A 15,411-nucleotide genomic window follows, 5' to 3' on the forward strand; every position below is an offset into this window, starting at 1 on the left:
TGTGAGCAGCGCACTAGTGATCGTGCACAAGGAGCACTTGGGGTTGGCTCTGTGAACAGTGCACTAGTGATCGTGCACGAGGAGCACTTGGGGTTGGCTCTATGAGCAGTGCACTAGTGATCGTGCATGAGGAGCACTTGGGGTTGGCTCTATGAGCAGCGCACTAGTGATCGTGCACGAGGAGCACTTGGGGTTGGCTCTATGAGCAGCGCACTAGTGATCGTGCATGAGGAGCACTTGGGGTTGGCTCTGTGAGCAGCGCACTAGTGATCGTGCACAAGGAGCACTTGGGGTTGGCTCTGTGAGCAGTGCACTAGTGATCGTGCACGAGGAGCACGCGGGGTTGGCTCTATGAGCAGCGCACTAGTGATCGTGCACGAGGAGCACGCGGGGTTGGCTCTATGAGCAGCGCACTAGTGATCGCGCACGAGGAGCACGCGGGGTTGGCTCTATGAGCTGCGCACTAGTGATCGTGCACGAGGAGCACTTAGGGCTGGCTCTATGAGCAGCGCACTAGTGATCGTGCATGAGGAGCACTTAGGGCTGGCTCTATGAGCAGTACACTAGTGATCGTGCATGAGGAGCACTTAGGGCTGGCTCTATGAGCAGTACACTAGTGATCGTGCACGAGGAGCACTTAGGGCTGGCTCTATGAGCAGTACACTAGTGATCGTGCACAAGGAGCACTTGGGGCTGGCTCTATGAGCTGCGCACTAGTGATCGTGCACGAGGAGCACTTGGGGTTGGCTCTATGAGCAGCGCACTAGTGATCGCGCACGAGGAGCACGCGGGGTTGGCACTATGAGCAGCGCACGAGTGATCGCGCATGAGGAGCACTTGGGGTTGGCTCTATGAGCCGCGCACTAGTGATCGCGCACGAGGAGCACGCGGGGTTGGCTCTATGAGCTGCGCACTAGTGATCGTGCACGAGGAGCACTTGGGGTTGGCTCTATGAGCAGTGCACTAGTGATCGTGCACGAGGAGCACTTGGGGTTGGCTCTGTGAGCAGTGCACTAGTGATCGTGCACGAGGAGCACGCGGGGTTGGCTCTATGAGCAGCGCACTAGTGATCGTGCACGAGGAGCACGCGGGGTTGGCTCTATGAGCAGCGCACTAGTGATCGCGCACGAGGAGCACGCGGGGTTGGCTCTATGAGCTGCGCACTAGTGATCGTGCACGAGGAGCACTTAGGGCTGGCTCTATGAGCAGCGCACTAGTGATCGTGCATGAGGAGCACTTAGGGCTGGCTCTATGAGCAGTACACTAGTGATCGTGCATGAGGAGCACTTAGGGCTGGCTCTATGAGCAGTACACTAGTGATCGTGCACGAGGAGCACTTAGGGCTGGCTCTATGAGCAGTACACTAGTGATCGTGCACAAGGAGCACTTGGGGTTGGCTCTGTGAGCAGTGCACTAGTGATCGTGCACGAGGAGCACGCGGGGTTGGCTCTATGAGCAGCGCACTAGTGATCGTGCACGAGGAGCACGCGGGGTTGGCTCTATGAGCAGCGCACTAGTGATCGCGCACGAGGAGCACTTGGGGTTGGCTCTATGAGCTGCGCACTAGTGATCGTGCACGAGGAGCACTTAGGGCTGGCTCTATGAGCAGCGCACTAGTGATCGTGCATGAGGAGCACTTAGGGCTGGCTCTATGAGCAGTACACTAGTGATCGTGCATGAGGAGCACTTAGGGCTGGCTCTATGAGCTGCGCACTAGTGATCGTGCACGAGGAGCACTTAGGGCTGGCTCTATGAGCTTGCGCTACAGAAGCTCCGCTACCCGGGTGCATGGGCCCAACTCCCCAGCGCGAGGCCGGGAAATCGGGATGCTGCCGGAGAAGTGATGTCCGGCTCACCCCGGTTACCGGGCTCTCCTAGCCCCGATCACGCTGAGCCACAGGAGCCGCACGGGAAGGGACACACACGCCCCCCAGCTCTGGGTTCTCAATCACTGTGACCTGCTCCTTCCTCCTCCACAGCCAACGGGGATCCAAGCGTGGCAGGGCCACTCACATGGGACAGCACCGACAAACCGCACCGGCCCCCGCCGCAGCCGGGAAGCCTGAGGCCCGCGCTTTCGCGTCCTCGCCACGCCTGCACCAGCGGCGCTCAGAACCGACGCAGAGAAGCGCCACGTTGGGAGTGCACCGCGACATGCAGCGAGACAACGGTGGAACCAGCAAGGCAGCGGCCCCAGTGTGGCAGGGTGCCACGCCACCCAAGGAACCCGGGCTGTTTCTGAAGAGCCACGGCCGATGGCGGCCGAACCGAGCTTTCCCGGAGCGGACTCGGGAACGGACCTGCCCACACCTGCTGCCCCGAACGATTCCTGCCTTCCCACTCGCCTGCACCTTCCCTCCCTTCTCATGGCCCCCGGCGGGGAGAAGCAAGGGGCGAGCGGCACACCGGCGGCGCCAAGCGTTGGCCGAACGGAGCCCACAGCCCAGGGGCCGCTCAGCAGAAAGCGCCGGCGGCGAGCGGAAGAGCTCAGATCGCTGGCCAGAAACTCCCTGGTCCGGCTCAGCCACGGTGTACCCGCTCCCCAGGGGCATCTCTCCCTGCAGCCCGACCGCCCAGCTGGCAGAACTGCGCCCAGGCCACCCAGGGCTGCCACTCACCCTGTAAGGCTGACTGGTGACTGCCAGAGACCCGCTACGTGTTGCGTGGCCACCAGGGCCAGGCCGGGGGGGCCAGGGCCAGTTACATCCCGGGGGCTGTAGCAAGAGTTGGTGCTTTTCTAAGGGATCTGCAGAGCTCTGAGCCGGGCCCCATGAGCACAGGGAAGGGGGCCGGGGAGCAGGAGAAGCGCAGGGACGGGGGAAGTGCGCAGCAGGCGGCGAGGAAGGAGCTGGTAGGAGACCCCAGCGCGCCCGTTTGCTCAGCTCTCTCCCCGGGCTTCACAGAACAACACAGCCAAAGGGCATTTTGCTGACACGCGAGATCCACGTGCGAGCAGGCGGTGAGCAGGCTGGGCGGGCACAGCCACGGACGTGCCAAGTGACTCCCCGCGAGCTCCACGTTGGCAAGGCTGCCCTTACTCCCACGCCCTGGAAACGTGGGGGCATCGCTGGGTCCTAATGTGCACCCGCCCGCCTCCAAAATCACTGCTCCCCTCCCCCGGCAGAGGGGCACCGACGTCTGAGGACAGCCCTGGCGCACGGAGAAGGCCATCTGTGTAAGCACTGTCCGGTCACTGGTCTCGCTGAAGAGGAGCCCGGCAGACAAGTTTACACAAACTAACCCTGCAACCCCAGCCAGCAAACAACGCCAGCGCCGCAAGCGGGTCTCTCTCCTCTCCATAACGGTGCCAAAGGGCAGCGTCCTCCCCCTCTGGCTCCCGGGGCCCTGCCTCGGCACGGCAGCTGCTTACGCTGGGCGCGCGCCCGCCTCCCTCTTGCAACGGGCTGCAAGCCGGGATGGGAACTGGTGACCGGTTAGCTGGTAAGCACCCGAACCACAGAACCCCAGGGCTGGAAGAGACCTCAGGAGTCACCAAGTCCAGCCCCCTGCCCTAGGCAGGACCCACCCAACTCAACCAGCCCAGCCAGGGCTTTGTCGAGCCGAGACTTAAACACCTCTAGGGACGGAGACTCCACCACTTCCCTAGGGAACCCAGCCCAGCGCTTCCCCACCCGCCTAGGGAAAGAGTTTTTCCTAATATCCAACCTGGACCTCTCCCACCACAACTTGAGCCCATCGCTCCTTGTTCTGCCATCTGTCACCACTGAGACCAGCCTCTCTCCAGCCTCTTTGGAACCTCCCTTCAGGGAGTTGCAGGCTGCTCTCAAATCCCCCCTCACTCTTCGCTTCTGCAGACTGAACAAACCCCAATCCCCCGGCCTCTCCTCATAGGTCATGTGCTCCAGCCCCCGAATCATTTTGGTCGCCTCCCACTGGACCCTCTCCAATGTGTCCACGTCCTTTTTGTAGTGGGGGGCCCAGAACTGGAAACAAGACTCCACATGTGGCCTCACCAGAGCCGAGTAAAGAGGAATAATCACGTCTCTGGATCTGCTGGCAACGCTCCTCCTAATGCACCTAATATGCCATCAGCCTTCTTGGCTACAAGGGCCCCTGTTGACTCATGTCCAGCTTCTCACCCACTAACTCCCACGTCCTTTTCTGCAGAACTGCTACTTAGCTGGTTGGTCCCCAAATATGGGGAACAGGACCCCATACTTGGGTAACCAGTTAACCGAGTCACCAGGATTTCACGTCCCACGCTGGTGCGCAGCCGCAGGACGGGCAAAGGGACTGGCTGCTGGCGCGCCCCACGCCATTCGGGAGAGCAAGCGGTGGGCGAGACGCAGCGAAGCTGAGGGTGTTCCCGATTCCAGCCCAGGCAGGACCCCCCCGCCCAGGCTCCCATTTGTCCGCCAAGCGCCCCCGAAGAGCCTATGACAAACCATGCGCCGGTGACTAGGGATGTGACAGGTCGGTGAACGGAATAGTCGAGTCACCTCGGTTCGTCGACTATTCTCTAGTCCCGGGGGCGGAGCCGGTACCCGAGGCAGCAATGCTGGGTGCCAGGCAGGACCTGGCCCGGGAGGGGAGCCTGTTGAAAAACCAGCTCTCCTCACGGACCAGCTGCCTGTCGCCCTGAGCTGCCGTCTCTGATAAAGAGGCAGCAGTGTGGGGTGGCAGCAGCCCGTCTAAGGGGGGCTGAGCTCCTGGACACGGCACAAGCTGGAACTGAGCCCGGCTGCCTGCCTGCCTGGCTCCTAATACAGTTTAAATGCAGAGCCGCAGCGGGGTAGGTTCTGGACCCGGCGCGAGACAGGACTGAGCCAGCTGGCCAGCCTGCTACAAAATGTACTGGCAAGGGCTGGGGGAGGGAACTGTGTGCAGTCTACAGCATTCACCTAGAAGCTTTTGCTTAATGGTTAACCGGCTCACTGGCTCCACTATTCCATCCCTACTGGTGACGCAGGCCAGACCAACAGCCCCGCGGCTTCTGTGGCGCCCTCGTGAGGCGCCCAGACCCTGAGGCTTGGCAGACCCGACTTCCCGGGAACACCTGCTTGGGTTCTGCCCACTAGGGAAAACCACCACCAGGTCCGTCTCTGGATGCTAGGCAGAGAGGTGGCCGAGTCTGGCTGGGCTGCTTGGATCTGTCCCACGAGCTCTTCCTTAGCCTTTCAACCAGGGAGCTGGCCAAAGGAGGAAAGGATCACGTCCCTGTTTGCAAGGGGAAACCGAGGCACGGGGCCACGCAGTGCCCACGGTCATTCAGCAGAGCAAGGAACAGAATCCTGATCGGCAGAGGCCCAGACTGCACCCCCCCGCCAATCACGTTCCACGAGCAGCAACATCGGCAGCAGGCAACACAAACCTCGCCCTGCAAGGGCCCCTGCGAGGAGCCTGGAGCCCAGGCCTGACCAAGCACGTGGCTCTGGCTCAGCCGCAGCGCCAGCACGAGGCTTAGCGGATCCCCAAGCGAGGGCTGGAATTTCGGACACTGCCTCGGGCCCCGCAGGGTCTGTGTGGCAGGCTCCCAGGGGCCTGCAAAGAGAAACCCCCGGGGGACACCGGGACCCCTTCCGGCGCACATCGGGTGCCTTCCCTGGGGCCTCGAGGGCCCGCGTTTCTGACGGCCGCGCCCTCAGGCAGAGCAGGAGCCGAGCGTGCAGCAGAGCCGCCTGTGAGGATTGTGAGGCTGAGGACAGCGTGGGGAAGGGGGAGGCGGCAAAGCACCCTCCGGCCTCCCTGCTCGCGTGTCAAGGCGGCCAGCCGCGCGGTGGCCGGCTAGGAAGGCAGCGCTGGCCGGGTACGTGTACGAATGAGGCCGAGGGGCTAGCCCACCGCGGCCACGGGAGAGGCCAGGGGCAGCCGGCAGGCAGATGCCGCAGGGACTGGCCCTATTGATTTTCCGACCAGGCGTCTCGTCCTGTCGACCTTTGTTCGGAACGCCCAGTCCTGCAGGTCTCTGGTGCCCTGGCCAGTGGGCGTGGACAGTGGCTGCCCCCTGCATGGGAGCGGACCACGCACAGCAAGTGTCTGTGCCTTGCCTGGCCGGCACCCCCATGGAAAGCTGGGTCCAGGGGAAACAAAGCCATTGGTTCAGCAACGTTGAGGCGGGAGGGACCACGGAGACGGAGGGGGCAGCTCGGAGGCAGACTCCCCCAAGGGAGAGGCACTGGGCTCTGCGCTGGATCGGTTCCCGACTGGCCAGCCCCCGGGCCAGGCTGCAGCACGGGGCTGGCTCAGAGGCCGCCGGCTGGCAGAGCATGGGACTCGGCGAGCTGCACGGAGGGATGAGGCAGAGGAGGGCGAGGGGCGAGCTCCATCCACGCAGAAGCGTAGGAAGCAACGGGAGCGCCACAGCTCTGGGCAGAGACCAGCCAGGCCCCCCCAGAACCAGGGGACGGCTGTCAGTGTGGGCAAAGGGGGTCGAGGGGCCCAGCCCCTCCCCGTGGCTCAGGCGTGGCAGTCGCTGGAACAAGAGGCCCAATAACCATCAGCTAGTCCACTTGCTAGTCTGCCACCGACGCCCCTTGGCAAAGGCAAACCCGTGCCGGTTCCCCCCCCAGCGAGGCGATCCACGCCCACTGGACGGGCCGTGCCAGGGACACAGCCAGCTACTCAGCCAGTCCTCAGGGCAAGGAACGAGGTTACGGGCCTGCACGAGACGGCTCAGCTCGCCACATGCCACCACATCCTGTATTTCCGCAGCGTCTAGTATCTAGGCTGGTCAAACATCAACAAGAGAACGAGGCCCCCGACGCGAGAGAGAACCCCGCGGGCCACGTCTGTTTTCGCCTTACAGGCGCCCTGCTCCCCTCTCCTGTGCCCAAAGACGCCTGGCGGGGAAATAACACCCCTGCAGCTTCCGTGAGCATGCAGGTCGCCCCCGCAGAGCGCTCACACAGAGCAAAGTGGTCCCTGCCCCAAAGTGCCTACAGCCCAAACAGACCACGCAGGGGCAGGATCATGATCCGCCAGCTGCCCGAGACAGAGGATTCAGTGGCGGGGGAGACCACGGCCAAGTGACAGACTGAACCCAGGTGTCCTGAGGGTTCCTCTCTCCGTGGCTGGTGTATTTAATGCCGTAGCCACTTTCTAAACAACAAACCAGACTTGACCCAGGGGCCTCGTCCGACCTGCGCGGGAGGACTCCTGCCTCCTACTTCTGGAGCCACGGCCGACGTAGGGAAGTCGCTCTGCTCCCAGGCCTCCCCTTCTCCGGCTGGAAAGCGGGGGCAGGCGTGTACCCAGTGGGGGGATTACCAAGCCTTAAAGCGACCTGGAACAAGGCCCTTCCGCAAGCGCCACGAGGCTGGCATGACAGGTGCACAGGACACACTGACGGTTGTGTGGCCGGACTCATTTCAGCCGCCCCAGACTGACAAGGCTGTCGTAAGAACAGCAAGAGAAAGGACAGGCAGCCCTGCCCAACACAAAAGGGGAGCTCACAAACTCATCCACGTCAGGGTCTTTCTAGTCGCTTCCTAACTCACACGTTCAAGGGCTTGCCCACAGCCACGAGCTAGGGGCTTAGCTCAGTTTGGGTCGGGGGCCGCAGAGCCACAGGGAAATCAGCGGGGGCCACACTACTGCCCCGAGCAGAACAGTACTGCCTACTGGTCACAGTAACCCCAGCAGCAGACGGAAAACCGGCTCACAGCACGGGCCAGGAGAATCTAAGCTACAGTTATCCCTCTGGTCCATAAGAACGGCCAGACGGGGTCAGACCAAAGGTCCATCCAGCCCCATGTCCTGTCTGCGACAGTGGCCAATGCCAGGTCACCAGAGGGGGTGATCAGAACAGGGAATGATCAAGCCATCTCCCTCCTGCCATCCTGCCTGACAAACAGAGGCTGGGGACACTGTTCCTTACTCATCCTGGCTAGTAGCCATTAATGGACTTAACCTCCATGAATGTATCTAGTTCTCTTTTAAACCCCGTTTTAGTCCTAGCCTTCACAACCTCCTGAGGCAAGGAGTTCCACAGGTTGTCCATTAATCAGCACTTCCTGGAAGCCTGAAACAAAAAGCGGTCACGTTTTCATTTTGTAACCCCACCTTGTCCCCAGCCACAGACCAACCAGAGAGAGGGGGAAAACACCCCTGGACTCACTCCAGGATGCCCTGTGGCCCCAGCTAACGGCTTGGGGAAAGGAAAGCAGTGCGGACACCTCTCACGCACCGCGACCGACGGCTCGTGTGGCTGGCACCGAAGCTCTGACACTGGGGCATGATCATTAGCAGCTTCCAGTGGGAAGAGGATGAGCACACGCCCCCCCTCCCGTCACGAATCAGAACATTAGCATCACGACTCGGCAAGCCGGAGACAAAGCAATCGCTGCACGGGGGTACGCTCCTCGCGGCACGGACGCCAGAAGCTGCAGGCCATGGGAAGACTGAAAAAGCATCTTGGAAACACGCAGTCATGATGTCCCACGGACGGGACACTGGACAGAAATCAAGGGACCAGGCCTGCCCAGAGCGGGAGAGAGGCCGGGGGAGGAGGGGTGTGTGTTTCCATTTGCCGGACACGACGCTGCGCAAACGTCAGGGTGGAGATTCTGAATCCGACTTCAACCTGGCTTATGGCAACTGGGCTTCGCTCTGGCCTGCGCACGAGCAGGAGCGGCGTCTCAGAGTGCTCCCAGAGGGGCTTGTGCCCCGTGCCAAGGCCACGTGGGACGGTCGTCTGACAGCAGACAAGGCTGCAGAGCCAAGGTCCGGAGCTCCCAGCGGCTTCCGCACATCACACACCCGCCGCAGGCAAACAGGCGCCTCCAGGACTGCAGGGACGGTGCGGACTCGTGTCAAAGCCGGAGGGAAGAGGCGCTTCAGCAGTAGGGATGGAACAGTGGAGCCGATTAACCGATAAGCAAAAGCCTCCAGGTTAACGCTATAGACCACACGCATTTCTCCCTCGCCAGTGACGGTTTTTAGCAGGCTGGCCAGCTGCTGGGCTGTCCTGGCTCGTGCCGGGTCTGGGCCCTACGCCTGCTGCAGCTCTGCTGTTGAAGTGTATTAGGAGCCAGGCGGGCAGGCAACTCAGCTGAGTTCCACCTTGCACTGGGTCTGGAAACCCAGACCCCTCCTCCCCCGGACAGGGGCTGCTGCCACCCCGTGCTGCTGTGTCCGGTCCGCGAGGGGAGCTGGTTTTCAAACTGGCTCCCCTCATGGACCAGCTCCTGCCTGGCCCCCCGCTGCTGATACAGCGGCAGCAGCACAGAGTGACAGGGGACTCCTCGGGAACGGGGCTGGAGCGCACTGGCTGCCGGCCCCACCCCCAGGGACTACAGAGCAGTCGACCCCCCGCTAAGAATTCACGAGGTGAATCGACTATGCAATTAACCGATATTTACCCCCCCGTTCAGCACCCCTCGGGGGTGCCTGGGAGGCGCTCTGGCGAAAAGGAAGGATGCGCACTGCTGGGACCACCTACGCCGAAACGCGGACGCTGCGTTTTGGATCCTGGAGCCGCCGTGGCCCGGCTGCATCCCAGGCCGCTACACGGCCAATACGCGGCGGCTCTGCTGGAGCGCGGCACGTCCGTGGGTGGCTTTTGACACCTCCCAACACACGGAGCAGCGGGGTAGTTCACCGCTCCGCCTTTCCCGGCCCAGCCCCTGCTCGCTCCCAGGCAGTAGCCAAGTCTGGCAGGAGCTCTGCAGCAGGGGGAGAGGCTAAGAACGAAGGGGTATCTGCTAGAGAAGTGACCAGAGGACCCGGCTGAATCCTCAGCTCAGATGACAGACGCCCGACAACCCACCGTTAGGAACCGACAAGAGACAGCAACTCGGGGCAGAGAAGAGAGGGCTGAAAGAGCACTCGGCTAACGCAAACAAGCAGCCCCTCTGATCCAAGTCGGGACAGCCCCCTCTCCTCCCACACTGCCTCCCTCGGCCCCGAGACCTCTCTCAACATCTGCGAGGGGTCACTCATCCTGTTCCAATGCCCCCCAGCCTGAGTCAGCTGGGCTCTGCAGAGGGCTGGCTCTGGCCCCACGGCTGGCCCTCCGCAAACAGCAATTCCACAAGCAAATTTCTCAGGCCCCTAGACCCACCTCTGCCAAGCGCTTTGATGTCAATCGCTCCCCGCTACTCTAGAAGGGGAAGCAGAGCCTAGTTAAAGCATGAGGCCAGGAGCCAGGACTCCCCGGCCCTGGATGCGGGAGGGCAACACGTCACAGCATCAACTGGAAGGGTGGCTAGACACCAGTGTTCCCTGTACGCTGGGCGCTTGCGTGGCTGCCAAGGAGAGAGTCAAGTGTTACCCAGCTGATTGGCAGAGCGCCCACAGCCTGTGGTGCTACTGGTGGTGCACATCCACACATGCCTTGGTGCACGGAACAAAATTTATTCCTCACAGGAGTGGAAAAAATTAGATGGAACATTGCTAGCGGGCACTGGCAATGGGCAAGATTTGTGGATCTGTGATGGCAGGAAAGTCACGTCCCTTCACTGCGTCACTTCCAGGGGGCCAGCGACCCCGGCTAGTCTCAGAGCTGCAGTGGTCTAGCAGCTAGTCTCGGAGCTGCAGCGGTCCACTACAAGTGTTCAGCACAGGTCAACTCACGGGCACCGCCTCTTCCCACTGCACCCGCCCTGAGCGCCTGCCTGCTCGTTAGCACTGACGAGCTGAGAACCCAAAGACTGACAGGGCCCGGCGCTCAGGGGTATGAAAAGTCCACATTGTGCAGCGACGCAGTGAAGCCAACCTGGCCGACCGTGCTGGGGGTACGGAAGAATTCTTCCACTGACCTAGCTACAGCCTTGCAGAGGTGGATTTGCCAGGAGCACGGGAGAAGCCCTCCCGTCACTACAGAAGGATCTACACTAAGCAATAAGCCAGAGGGGGCTTGCCAGGGTTAGTCCTTGCAGGGCCACTGGTACTCTGGCTGCTTGCAGCTCCCATTGGCTGCAGACTGCTGGTCCCGGCCAATGGGAGCTGCAGGAAGCAGTGTCCTGGTTGACACCGCTTCCCACAGCTCCCATTGGCTGCAGACTGCCGTTCCCGGCCAATAGGAACTGCAGGAAGCAGTGTCCTGGTTGACATGGCTTCCCACAGCTCCCATTGGCTGCAGACTGCCGTTCCCGGCCAATAGGAGCTGCAGGAAGCAGTGTCCTGGTTGACATGGCTTCCCACAGCTCCTATTGGCCGGGAACAACGATCTGCAGCCAATGGAAGCTGCAAGCAGCTGTACCTGCGGACGCATGGGTAAATAAAATGCCGGTGGCCCGTCCCAGGGTTTTGAGTCTAGACAAACGCTCCATGTCACTTCTTCCTGACCACGCCCCGAGACCGCTCGCGGCCTGCCTCTTCCACCAGATAACGGGACCTGCCCGGGAAACACGGGCCAGCTGCAGCTCTCCCTTCTAGCAGTGCCAGACGGAACGACATCTCCACTGCCCGAGGGGCACTCGCTAACACGTTAATTCAGATTCGCCGGCATGACTGCACCTTCGTTACAAGCTCTCTGCCTGATCACGCCCAGGGCAGGGCAGAGCCAGACACCTCGCTAGCACTGGCCTGGTTTCCCACCGACAGATACAATTCATGCCATGCAAGTAAGCCGTGGGTTACATTCCTCTGGAACGACGGTGCTCCTCGAGCATCAAAAAGCAGCTAGCTCAGACCACACACAGCAAGGCGCAGGGGTGGGGCAGGGCAGGTATTTGGGAAAGATGCTGTGCACAGACCTGCACAAAGTTCCTGCGAACAAAGCGGTGTCATTTTTCCACTTACTCCTCACCACGTCTCCTGAGCAGCCCTGGCCCCAGACTGATCCCAAGTGCTGCCAGGCAGCCACAGGGACCTGCTCTGAAAAATGCTGTGATGTGAGTCTGGCCCTGATCTCCTCCAGACAGAAACATCCCCGCATTACAATTCCTCCTTTGGCTCAGAGCTGGAGCGGAGATCCTGGCTTCTTGGCAGGTTCCCAGGTGACGTGCTACTTCATGGTAACAAGAATCTCAGCACACTGCTCCCTCCAGCTCTGTTGTCGGAGGCAACGTTCCCTCTATGTGCGGAATACGTTTTGTTCTGTGCACTAAGGTACATGCTGACGTGCACCACCAATAGAAACACAGGCTGTGGGAACTGTGGGTGCTCTGCTAATCAGCTGGGCAGCATGTGAATCCCACCTGGGTGGCCGCCAAGCACTCAGCTTACTGGGAACCCTGCTCAGAGGCGCTCAGAGCTTTTCACACACTAAGCAGGCAATGCACCGCCCCTTGGGAGGGAGATATTAACTCCTGATGGTACAATGAAGATGGGACAAGCTGTGTGACCTTGGACAAACCAAGGCAGTGGCAGATCCAGAAACAGAACCCAAGAGTCCTGGCTCCCAGATCCTTCCTCCCCACTCTAACCATTAGACACCGCTCCCCTCTCAGAGCGGGGAGAGGACCCAGGAATCCTGATTTCCATCTCCTGTTCTATGAGACCAGACCCGTTTTCCTGATGGCTGCCATGCAACCCAAGCATCAGGAGTGGGGCAGACAAGCATTAGGAAAATGACTGTGAGACCTTTGCGCATAATTCAACAGCTTTCCCGGTTCCACGGAAGGCGAGAACCCCTCTTACCCGGCAGGAAGCTGTGACTGCCCCCAGGCCAGCTCTGGTTAAGTAAACAACTGTAACTTACAACTGAGTAGGCTTGGGCAGACCCTGCATCTGGCAAAGGAGAACCCCTCCCCTGCACACAAATGCACCCGGCTGGCTCCTTGCAATGCCAGCCTGCCGAGCCAAAGGCTGGAGAACTGTCCCCAGAGCCGTGCTGTTAACGAGCTCAAGGAGTCGTTGGCTCCTGGCTTGTCACAGCACCCAAAGCACCCCCCCTCCCGAAGTCACTGCCTTCAGAGTGGGCAGATGACTACAGTTAATACAGGAGCTACGGTGCTGCTGGGCCGGCATTCGGAGAACCTTGCTCCTGGTCCCATACATACCACTGACCTGCTGCGACCTCAGCCCGTTCTGGGCCTCAGCCTCCACTCACACCTTACATCTATCTGGTCTGAGCACGTCAGCTGTGTGAGGTGGGGTTTGTCCAATACAACAGAGCTCTGACCTCCCTACAAAAGTGAAAGCGTTAAAACAATTCTAGAGTGGAAAATCCAAGTCGTCAAGTTCCAGGAAGCTGAGGGTAAAAGCTCACTAATAACTAAGTCCCCCTTGGTATTTTAAGGCCTGTGGAAATCTGCTTTTCAATATTGTTCAAGGCTAACACACTGGGATTTCTGACACTACGCGACACAAGGCAAGGCTGCACCTGAGGCCAAAGCACGCAGGTAAAATAAGAACAACGCGACCACCAACTGCCCACTCACCGATTTTAACTTGCCTGCAAACAAGCCAACAAACATGTTTTCAAAGCTCCGAACGCTGTCCTTAGTTATTTTTAGTGTATTGCATGGTGTACTACACGGCTTTCCTATACCGACTACAAACCATCTTTGCTATCGAGGGATTCTGATGACAAGAAAGAAACCACAAGACTGAAGGGCAAGTGGTTTTCAGCCCTGTCACTGGTGTGCAGAGATAAAAATACAGCCTTACCACTTGCACAGTTTGGGTGTATTTTTAAGGGCTTTATGATATCCAAGTGGCAATGAAAAACAGAAGCCAAACACTAGCTTCAAAGATTTGCATCTCTACCACATGGCACATCCTGTCCTGTGGATAAAACTGCAAGGAGAAGACTCTTTCAAAGAAGTTGTGGCAACAAACAGCAAGGCGTTCTCTTCGCATTTTGGAGGATCGAGTTATACACGGATGCTCCTCGAGCGCAGACAGCACCGTTCGGAGTTCTGGTGCTGTGCTATAAAGCACTAGGGACGGCCGGTAACACACATTCCTCATGGGATCTGCCCTTCTCCAAGGCCTCCTCACCGTGTAACCAATCAGACTCCCCACGGAGATCAGGGGAGGCGGGTGCCTGACCCTGCCTCAGAGGGGCTGGAGGGCCCCCGGAGCAGGGCATGGGAAAGAGGGGCCAGGTGAGGCTCAGGACGGCAGAAGCATGCGCTGGAGGAGGGCGCTGGCGGACGGGAGCAGGCGGCCAGTGCAGAGAGCTGGGTGCCCTGGAGAGCGGAGACCCTGCCCCCAAAGCCTCCCCCAGCCCCCACGCTGAACCTGCCAGGGAGACCCCAGCCCGGAGGGGGAAGGGAGGAAACCCCCCCGCCCGGCCCCCCCAGGGCAGAGACCCCCCCGCCCGGCCCCCCCAGGGCAGACACACCCCTGAACGCTCCCCCCACCCCCCCGGGCAGAGACCCCCCCCCGCCCGGCCCCCCAGGGCAGAGACCCCCCCGCCCGGCCCCCCCAGGGCAGACACACCCCTGAACGCTCCCCCCACCCCCCCCGGGCAGAGACCCCCCCCCGCCCGGCCCCCCCAGGGCAGAGACCCCCCCGCCCGGCCCCCCCAGGGCAGACACACCCCTGAACGCTCCCCCCACCCCCCCCGGGCAGAGACCCCCCCCGCCCGGCCCCCCAGGGCAGAGACCCCCCCGCCCGGCCCCCCCAGGGCAGACACACCCCTGAACGCTCCCCCCACCCCCCCGGGCAGAGACCCCCCCCCCGCCCGGCCCCCCAGGGCAGAGACCCCCCCGCCCGGCCCCCCCAGGGCAGACACACCCCTGAACGCTCCCCCCACCCCCCCCGGGCAGAGACCCCCCCCGCCCGGCCCCCCAGGGCAGAGACCCCCCCCGCCCGGCCCCCCCAGGGCAGACACACCCCTGAACGCTCCCCCCACCCAGCCCCCCAGGGCAGAGACCCCCCCCGCCCGGCCCCCCCAGGGCAGACACACCCCTGAACGCTCCCCCCACCCCCCCGGGCAGAGACCCCCCCCCGCCCGGCCCCCCAGGGCAGAGACCCCCCCGCCCGGCCCCCCCAGGGCAGACACACCCCTGAACGCTCCCCCCACCCCCCCCGGGCAGAGACCCCCCCCGCCCGGCCCCCCAGGGCAGAGACCCCCCCCGCCCGGCCCCCCCAGGGCAGACACACCCCTGAACGCTCCCCCCACCCAGCCCCCCAGGGCAGAGACCCCCCCGCCCCCTTAGGGGGTTCGGCGCCCCCAGAGATCGGGCCGGCTCCATCCTGGAGATGGGGGGGGCTCCCGGCCAGTACCACGGGGAGGCGGGGAGGGGGCCGCGGGCGGGGGACCGGGCGGTACCATCGGGAGGGGAGGGGGCAGAGGGGCCGGGCGGGAGGGACGCAGGAGCGGGCAGGGGGCGGGCGGTACCACGGCGCGGTCCGGGGGGGACCCGGGCGGTACCACAGCCGGGGGGACGCAGGAACGGGCAGGGGGCGGGCGGTACCACGGCGCGGTCCGGGGGGGACCCGGGCGGTACCACAGCCGGGGGGACGGAGGAACGGGCAGGGGGCGGGCGGTACCACAGTGCGGGGAAGGGGGCGGTACCACGGCGCGGTCCGGGGGGGGGGGGCGGCCCGGGCGGT

The 15,411-nt window shown here is 62.1% G+C and overlaps 1 protein-coding gene across 2 annotated transcripts in view; it reads right to left on the reverse strand.

Moving 5' to 3' along the window:
• The window catches only part of AKT2 (AKT serine/threonine kinase 2), a 32,823-nt gene that overhangs the window by 17,148 nt on the left and 264 nt on the right, over positions 1-15,411 (reverse strand). Inside the window, exon 1 of one of the 2 annotated variants that reach the window (XM_075915533.1) lies at positions 2,619-3,610. The exons of the other annotated variant lie outside the window; for it this stretch is intronic. The gene's annotated coding sequence lies outside the window, so the exon portion shown is untranslated. Of the gene's footprint in view, positions 1-2,618; positions 3,611-15,411 lie in introns of those variants that run through there. 2 annotated transcript variants of the gene reach the window in all.

This window comes from Pelodiscus sinensis, unplaced genomic scaffold, assembly GCF_049634645.1.
Source record: "Pelodiscus sinensis isolate JC-2024 unplaced genomic scaffold, ASM4963464v1 ctg34, whole genome shotgun sequence".
NCBI classification, from domain to species: domain Eukaryota; kingdom Metazoa; phylum Chordata; order Testudines; family Trionychidae; genus Pelodiscus; species Pelodiscus sinensis.